This window comes from Cyprinus carpio, chromosome A16 (assembly GCF_018340385.1).
Source record: "Cyprinus carpio isolate SPL01 chromosome A16, ASM1834038v1, whole genome shotgun sequence".
Taxonomy (NCBI): domain Eukaryota; kingdom Metazoa; phylum Chordata; class Actinopteri; order Cypriniformes; family Cyprinidae; genus Cyprinus; species Cyprinus carpio.
The window spans coordinates 3,867,765-3,876,994 of record NC_056587.1 but is presented as its reverse complement, the minus strand read 5'-3'; the positions used below and the strand labels follow the sequence as shown (position 1 = coordinate 3,876,994).

At 36.5% G+C, this 9,230-nt stretch overlaps 2 long non-coding RNA genes across 2 annotated transcripts; both read left to right on the top strand.

Annotated features, from left to right (window-relative positions):
* The first annotated feature begins 5,017 nt into the window (after window positions 1-5,017).
* Window positions 5,018-5,812, top strand: LOC122147956. The gene is made up of 3 exons (XR_006161935.1): window positions 5,018-5,145; window positions 5,356-5,497; window positions 5,638-5,812. It is a non-coding gene; the product is annotated as an uncharacterized LOC122147956 (long non-coding RNA).
* A 2,023-nt stretch (window positions 5,813-7,835) lies between these two features.
* LOC122147957 lies at window positions 7,836-8,934 on the top strand. Its single transcript, XR_006161936.1, has 3 exons — window positions 7,836-8,282; window positions 8,497-8,547; window positions 8,911-8,934. It is a non-coding gene; the product is annotated as an uncharacterized LOC122147957 (long non-coding RNA).
* Window positions 8,935-9,230: the final 296 nt, after the last annotated feature.

Here is a 9,230-nt window from a genome sequence, read left to right as displayed (position 1 = left end):
GAAGCGGTGCTTAGGGGCCCTGCGGGAATCAGGGGGCCCCCCTCTGTATGGCAACACACCTAGTGGGTAAGCTCCAGTGTGTCAGTATTGTGTTTCATGTCTTGTGTTTTTCTACCATGTTCTAACCATTACTTAGATGTTTCTCCCATGGTGATTATGCCAGATTTCTTTTCTGTGTACCATTGAAGTGGATTAGTGTTCCTTGGTTCATAATCATTCTATTAGTTACTGTTATTAAGCCCTGGGTTTGTTCAGTGTCTAGGTCTTGGTTTTGAAAATTACCCATGTGCTAGTGTGTTTCCGCCTGTTCCTGGTCCAGTTATTTGGAGGATTAAAGACTCTATTGTTTGTAATTCCCTCATTCCTTCCAGTAGTGAACCGTGATACAGTGTGTATTGTGTTCTGGAGAGAGTCAAATTTTTGGCAGTTGAGACTGCTTCATGATTAACGGAATGCTTGTAAGATGAATGAAACTGGTGAATGATGATCTGCAAAAAAAATCAAGCCTATGTGGCTGTAGAACAGCATCAAGTTGACTAATTATTTCTTTAGTGGTGAAGGACGTAAATGAAACTATTCAATAGCAGCGAGAGGCAAAAATATAGTTAACGGAAAGATCACTAGTTATTGTGTTGACGGGGCCCATACCTGAAGAATTTGCTTAGGCCCCAAATAACTAAGTTCGCCCCTGATAAGATAAGTGCTGTATCGTAATTCATCAAAACATTCTGCCCCCAATCCCCCTCCTTGGAGGAAGAAATGGACGCTCCACAGGAAGGAATGTGACGCTGTAATCCAAGCGATGATATACTGTAGTAGATGGATGACTTTCTTTTTAAAGGTAAATTTTTTTACAACGTATTTGTACGTATTAATTATCAAGGTCTATAATAAAAACAAGTAGGCCTATACTCATACTAACAGTATATGTTTGGTTAGAATATACACTACCGGTCAAAAGTTTGGGATCAGTAAGAGTTTTTTAAAGAAGTCTCTAAAGCTCATCAAGGCTGCATTTATTTGATCAAAAATACAGAAAAATTCAGTAATCTTGCAAAATGTTATTACAATATAAAATAAAGGTTTCTATTTTTATATCCTTTGAAATATAATTTATTTCTGTGATGCAAAGCTGAATTTCCATCAGCCATTACTGCAGTATAACGTGTCACATGATCCTTCAGAAATCAATCTAATATGCTGATTTATTATTAGAAGTATCATTGTGCAACAGTTTTGCTTGCCAAATATTTTTTGAAAACTGTGATACTTTTTTGCGATACAGTTTAAAAAGACAGCATTTATTTCAAAATAGAAATTCTTTCTAACAATATAATCTTTGCTAGCACTTCTAACAACTTGAACACATCCTTTTCTGAATACAGTTTTCATTTCTTTCAAAAAAGAAAGAGATAAAAAATTTACTGACCCCACACTTTTGAAGGTAGTGCATGTTGTAGAAAAAGATTTATATTTTAAATTAATGTTCTTCTTTTTTAACGTTTTATCATCAAAGTACAAAGTATCACATGTTCCAAAAAAATATTAATCAGCACAACAAGTTTCCCAGCACTGATAATAAATCACATATTACAATGATTCTGAAAGTCTGTGACACTGAGACTGCAGAGCTGAAAAGTTCAGCTTTGCATCACAGAGAAAATAGATTTTAATGTATATTAAAAAGAAAAATTTTATTTACATAATAACTTTGAAGGTCTTCGATTTTTTCTCTGTATTTTGCTCAAATAATGCAGCCTGATATAGCATACGAAACTCCTTAAAAAACATTAAAAACGTTCTGTTCCAAACTTTTGAGTTGGTGTGGTATTTATTAGGCTATAAATATGTGGCTATGTGACAGCTCCCTTAAGCTCTTGTCTCTTTCTCCTTTCCATCTCTACAATCTATTCTGGCACAGGTGATTGGCGATTTGAGAGGTTGGAGGGATAGTGCGTACAGTACTCACCTCCCATCGCTCATGAATGGTAAATAAAATTGATCATAAATAAAAATAGATACTAAATAATCAACTAATTATTGGGCTTGTTTTTTCAGCGTGTTTTTAAAATGCGGTTGGTTATTTGTCACGCGAAAAGCTGGCAGCCGTGATGTTGATGATAATAATGGGGGTGCCACTGATAGCCTTTCACAATGGGGGCGTTCAGGATAGCATCATGGGGGGGCTGGAAGAATTAGGTTTTCCCTCCTACCCCCCCATGTCATGTGAACCATCAGTGGTTCTCACAATACTAGATGGTTATGTTAGGTTAGATAATGTTTTTAAATATCATTACTGAATATACTAAAAATTATAGTGAATATAATAAAATTATAGCATGATATCGTGACCCTAATACTCACCCAAAACAACCAAAACCGTGTGTAAAATTTTTTAATGTGTTATGTTTTATTCAGCTAAAAGAGCCCTGGGGTCAAATTGACACCTTTGGATAATAGGAGGGCTTAAAAGTAAATACCAGATAAAAAGCCAAGAATGCAAAGGAAGGTTAGGTTTTAATAAATTTATCATCTCCAGAAACAAATATCACTGTATGAAAAATGAATATGTACACTTCAATTTAAACGGTTAATCTCAGGGAAAATATTGTCATATTTTTTGTGTCTATACAAGTGGCCCTCTTGCCGCATTATAATCTCTGTTTTGAGATGTCTCTGCCCAAGTTCCAACGCTACGCCCTCTAAAGGGTTGATGAAAGATTGAAAAGCAGGCTGTATAGTTAAAGACCCGAAAAGGAAAGTTTTACATTTTTAGTGGGCCTGTTTGATTCTTGTTTGACATGGGCAGATCATATTATAAGAATACAGAGAAAAGCAAAAAAAAAAAAATAACTGTTAGGAGATGCTTGATGGTAGAGAATGAGGGGCAGTTGGCCGTGATTGAAAAAGATTTCTTTGGCTATGATAAGATCTACGATGGGGCGACCATGGTAGATAGTGTATATTTCAGCAGCAGGTATCTCTTAGAAAGAAATTAGATCTAATTTAGGCACAGGCATTGAAAGTGTGCAGTGGGCCTTTTAGAAAGTTCGCCAGTTGCGGCAAACAAGTACAAAGGGAGAAATGCCCACTGGTATTGAGGAGGAGGCATTGATAGCAAAGTACTGGGACTAATTGCCAGGGAAATGAATTATTTGCACCCATAAAAGATGTGTTCAGGGAATGCTGAGAGAATAGGAGTAAGAAGGACAATTTTGGTAGCTGGGAAATGCATGTGGCCAAAAGTGCTTTGGGGTCTTTGCTATGAAGTTTAGTCTACAGTAGCATATTTCGGCATAGCTCCATGGAAGGCTTTTTATTAGTCCTGAGGGTAGGTGTGGTATCTTTTCGAGATCAAACGGAAGAAGAAAGAGAGGCTGATTATTGAGGTGTGTTTAATGAGTACAGTAGGTTTTCAGAGAAGGATATAAAGAACTTTCCACAGATCTATCCTGATGATACTAAGAATCGGGAGGACAGGAGTAACATGGATTTGGAAGCGGTGGTTCCAGCAAAAGGTATGGGAGTTATGAAGAACATCTAAACGCTCGCCAGACTACCAGACTTAGCCCAGTTTCATTTCTATATCTACTGTATGTTCATTTAATAGTTTCATTTAAAATTGATAGTGTTACGTTACTAGACAAAAACGTTACTTTTTTCTTTATATAGGATATTCAATACACTAAAAACATGAATAATCTATAAACATCTAATTATTATGAAAGCCATTTTAACCATTTAATAACTAGCGACCAAGTGGATGGGGAAATTTAATACAAAAACAGCAATCCAGCAAAAAAAACAGCCTTATACACTAATGTGTCGATAAAGATTAACCATTGCACAAATTACCATCGCATTTACTGGAGTAAGGATTTATATGTACACTGGGAGGTAACATTTAATAAATAACGGTAAACATTGGTAAATGGAAAGTTTTGGACTTAAACATTGGACTGGTAACATAATTTTCAAGAATTTACCTAACTGTACTATGAATCATTTAAAGTAATCAGTGGATACAGTTCTTGTTGTCATTGTGAGTCATTGTGCAGCTGAGTCTTTCCACATTTCTTAGTCCAGTAAGTTCTTTGCTTGGGAGTATTTCATTTCTGCACCTGTAAAGAGCACATAATGCAATAAATATCTATTACTACAGGTCTACACTGAATGACACTAAACTAAATGAAATTAACATATATATATGTATTTAAAGCACATGTTGTTTTGAAAAGACTATTTTTTACATATTATTATTTACCCATTTAATTCTAGCACGTTAAGTGGCTGTGTCCAGTGTGATTGAAATTTAAAGTGTGTATCATCCTAATTAAAGAGATAGTTTACCCAAAAATGAAAATCATTTACTTCCTTTATGCTGTCTACACGTGACAAACCTTTTGATTTTGATTACCAGCATGTTTACCTATACATACTGTAAGCTAAAAAAAACATACTGGGGTGCGTTTCCCAAAACCATAGTTGCTAACCTGTTAGCAACTTAGTTGGTTGGCAATGGGAAATTGCATTGCAACCAACAAAGTTGCTAACTTAGTTAGCAAATATGGTTTTGGGAAACGCACCCCGGAATAGTTAGAACATGAATAGTTCAACACTGATTTTGAGCAAAATGTCTTACAGTGAGTGATATTGAGGATCCCCCACCACAGTTTGATGGTCACGTTGATTTTGAAGAATTCTGGCAATCTGTTGACCAAGAAATTATTTGCAGAGGCTTTTTACAAAGTAAGTTATAGATATGAAAAAGTATCCTGCAGCCATATTTAGAAATGTTTTCCAAAAGATCTATCTCTCTGTTTACAATGCCCTGTAATTATCTGTGTGCATGCTTTTCTAGTGCCATGGATAATTTTTTATATTATTTTAACTGCCATAATCTATTAAGTGCAATAACATTTAAGAAAACTTTTGTTTTTCATCTAAAAAGGTAACCATGGGAATCCATTTAAAGTTTCACCTTCCTATTCAAAATGGGCACGATGGATTGGCCCTCTCACCAGAACCAGCAATAAAATACTCAACACTGAGTATGCCAAAGTTACCGCAAAGAAGTCTGTTGCAGAACATGTGGACATTGACGTCACAGAAGAACGACTGTCAAGTGAACTAATGAACTTAAAGGTCAATTTTAACATTTTAATGACACTTAAACATAAGCAATTTTAAAAAGGTGGGTTTTCAATAAATGTACCGGATGTCTATAATCTGCTGGATGTTTTTGAAACTGCTTCCAAGTTTGGTTATTAACTAAAAGCAAGAATTTTAATTTGTGATGATAATCTATCCTGCTTTGTAAGTAATGGTTGTTGTTGCATCTACATTTTTTCACAGGTTGATGCCTTGAGAAAACTTGTTAAAGAATGTGGTGTGGATTCAAAGGGCTCAAAAATGGATCTTCTCCTCCATTTGAGGGAGGAGATGAAAACAAGGAGCACTTATAACAAAGTGTTTCAAAAAGTTTGGGGAGCATCTGGTAAGTGCCCTAACTATATGTTGTTCCATAATCTATGTAATGATCCAAGCAAATATTTAACCTGTCAGTATGAGTCTATACGTGTACCTGAAGACAGCTAGGTTAATGGCCATGCTAATCGTGTGTATTTCCATTTCAAGGTGGCTGGGCAGTTATCATGTGTCCTTGTGGCATTGTGAACTCAGTCAAATTCAACATAAGAGCTGAAAGCCCACGTGATTATGCAGATATGTTGCTGTCATTCCAACATTTCCCAAACATTGTCATCTATGATTTTGCTCGAGGATTAGTGACTCATACCAACCTAAGGGAACCAGACAGTGTAGTTATGTTGTTTTCATTAAATTGTTTTCCAAAAATTGTCATCTATCTTGAATCTGCCTCAGAGAGGGAACTGACACAAGCACTTTGCCATGGTTGCAGGTTGACACCAACCCCCCACCCCACTTCTTCATGGCCATCCTGCACACTGGTTTTTCCGCCGAGCCCTATGCCTGTCTGACACGTTTCATCAGTATACACACCAGAGATGCAACGGATGCTCTGAGAGGGCATTGGTATTGGGCCTGTTGGCTGGAGCTATGTGGGTGGTCACTCAGACAGCGGAGCCGCTGTTCTCTGGCCATGCGAAGAAACACTATTCATGACTCTCCTCCCAGCAACCCCCACATCTTCCTGATGGTACATTTTACCTCGCACTACAAGAGCGAGTTAACCAGAAGCACTGGAGGACTTTAATACAGTTTCTCGTGGAGATATCACCTTGAGCCTATGGAAAAGCCATTTTGGGTATTTATAATTCGGATTCATTATTTTAATACATTTACATTTAAGATCTATTCTGAAAACCATCTATCATTTCTCCTTACGTAAATAACTATAACTAAAATATCTGCATTTAGGGAACTTACCATTCACCAAAAACATCCCACTGAAGGAAACCATTGTTTAAATGTGTGCTACGTCATTCTAAATATTTTTTTTATGTCTTATCATGGTCAAATGCTTAGAACTGTCACTGTCTTGCAGTTGCATGCGGATGTCCACAGATGTGGGGACATGGAAGCCACTGCTGGTGAGCAATGTTGAGGCTATGGACTATGACAACAAACCTCAGGCTCCTGTCGCGCGCCTCATGGACTACTATTGCATCATCACCCAAGACAAACGTGGTAATGTGGCGTACTGTTTGTCACAAAGATTTATTATTGGACAATATTGTGCCATTAGTTGTATTGGTGAAGTTCTTGAAGTGTAGAGCTTAAAAGTTTATAGGGCACCAGCTGATTTTAGGCCATAGAGCAGTTTTAAATTCACATTTCACATTTGAAACTGCTGCATTTCTTTGTTAATCTGTGTATGTGTAGGTCAATTATGTACTGGATGAGGACAGACCGATGAAGGAAAAAATCAATAAAGATGGTCAAGGCGGCCACCTGAGAGAACTTTGTAACCCTGGGAGTAAGAACGGAAATGGATTCAGTGAGTGCGGAACATTTTTAGTGTTTACTTTTGAAGCTAATTTAACTTTTTATGGAAAGTGGTATAAAAAAGTGTTGTATTTACAAATGGGAGAAATGCTTTTTGTTTCAGGATCTATCAAGGAAATAATTCAGCATCAGGTGCGTGTGTGTCGGTATATACAAGATATATGTGACACATTCAGATTGAAAAACGGTCCTGTAAATATTATTGATAGAGATGTCTACCACAGGGAAAAGATGTTTACATTGTAGAGTCTCCATATTCCACCAAACTTGGCTCCTGCCCACTCATTCTGTGACCCTATCCTCTCTCTTCCAGTAAAGTAACCACAATACATTCAAGTGGATAAATCCTTATATCTTAACAAACACTTTTCAAAGTGAGATTTGCATTCACACAACAAGATAAAAAACACGTCAAGGTCATGAACAACATGACTAAAAATGCAAAAAAAGAAAAAGGTGCTTCAAATGTTCATTACAAATTTAAATAAAGATCATGTAAAATAAAGATTTAAAAAAAAAAGAAAAAAACAAAGAAAAAAGAAAGCTCTTCTCAAAGTAGATGAAATTAAAGATAAAAGATAGAAAGAGTTTTGCTAGCATTCTCAGGCAGAGTTGAAATAGCTAATCAAAATTAACGCAAAGTTGCAATACACTCTTTCTTGTTTAAGTGGATCCCAAAAGAAAGATGCCTGATTTTCCCCCTATGGACCCAGGGAACTATCTGCTGTGTGTAAGTGGAATTTATTAGATATTATTCCAAAAGACACTATGAGGATGGGACTAATTATACTGAAATAAACACATTTAGTTGTAGGTCCTCTTTTTTTAACCTATTGTAATCTGCCATTGACTTGGATCTTTTGAGTAATGGTGAAGACTTGTTGACTCATTTCCAAGACTACTTTCCCTGTAGGTTATTAAGCCACTTAAAAGAGAGATTTTGTTCCTGGATTCCCAATATTCAGAGAGAGGACAAGGCTTTACTCACGGACCTTCCCGAAGCATCATAAGGTTTCTAAAGAAAGATGTTTACTGGGAGGCGTGTTCCCCAGCCTTGTTCAGACTGTTTGATCTACTGTTAGTCGTGTTCCCAAGACTTGCTCTGATCGTTTGAACTATAGCTGTTTGTCAGTCGTGTTCCTAAGACTGAAATGTTCTGCAGTTCCTCAACAGAACTTTTTGTGTCTGTTCCAGTAGTTGTTAGTTACTGATGCTTTGTTTTTGTTTTTATCAGGTCTGTTGCACAGCACATTGTCTCGGGACCATTGACCGAATTAACTGGCCTGGATGTTAAGGTAAAAATCATTTGCAAAGACATTTATCTGCATGTCACTTTTTAAATTATTGGTTTGTCACAACTTGGGCTATTACTACTTTGACTATTTCTCACTTCAACCTTACAACCTGAACACTCTCCAATCACCAGGCAAGACCCCATCACACTTACACACATCTCTAAGCTAGTTTGTGGTTCATTAAACTTGATTACTTTTTATTTATTTTTAAAAGGGGCTCCCTCGACAACATTATGGCATTGACTGTGGAATCTTCATGATAATGGTAAGTGAACAGTTTTCCAGTAAAAAAAAAACAAAAACTTTTTTATTTCATGTTATCTCAGATAAAGTGCATGAACAATACATATAGCCCTTGTCATACATGCAGGTTTACTTTATTTTACTGTCATTAGGCTTATGTGTAAATGGAATAAGGACTGCAGAATAAGGATGGCAGCACAATGTCAGTGCTCGGTGATGCAGCTGTCGGTTGTTTCCTTTCTCAATTCCACCTAAAGCAGTTTTTGTTAATGTAATGGGAGTCATACTGTTGCAATAGAGGATTCTCTTTTTCATTTTATTTAGCTTGCTGACTTCAAAATATGCACACATAAAATTAGTTGTGCTAACTTTGCTATATTTGCAGTACTCCTGGTATGTTGTCATGGAATTTTAACTATGGTTTAAATATGTGCATTTTGATTTTGGATTTGGTCCAGGAAGCAGCTCCCTCTGTGGTCTTTCCTGAGATTTCTTCCTCTTTTACCTTTGGGTTTTTCTGCTAAAAGGGTTGTCATCCTGTTTTGCTTTATATGAATGTGTGGGCCTGTTTTTTATTTTTTATTTTTTTATTCTGGAAATTGTGAGTTGGGTCTCCATATTAACTTACATAACTTTCAACTTAAACTGTAAATTTATTGTACTCTGGTGTCTTCAGCATGACATGCCCTGCTTTTTTGCTGAGGT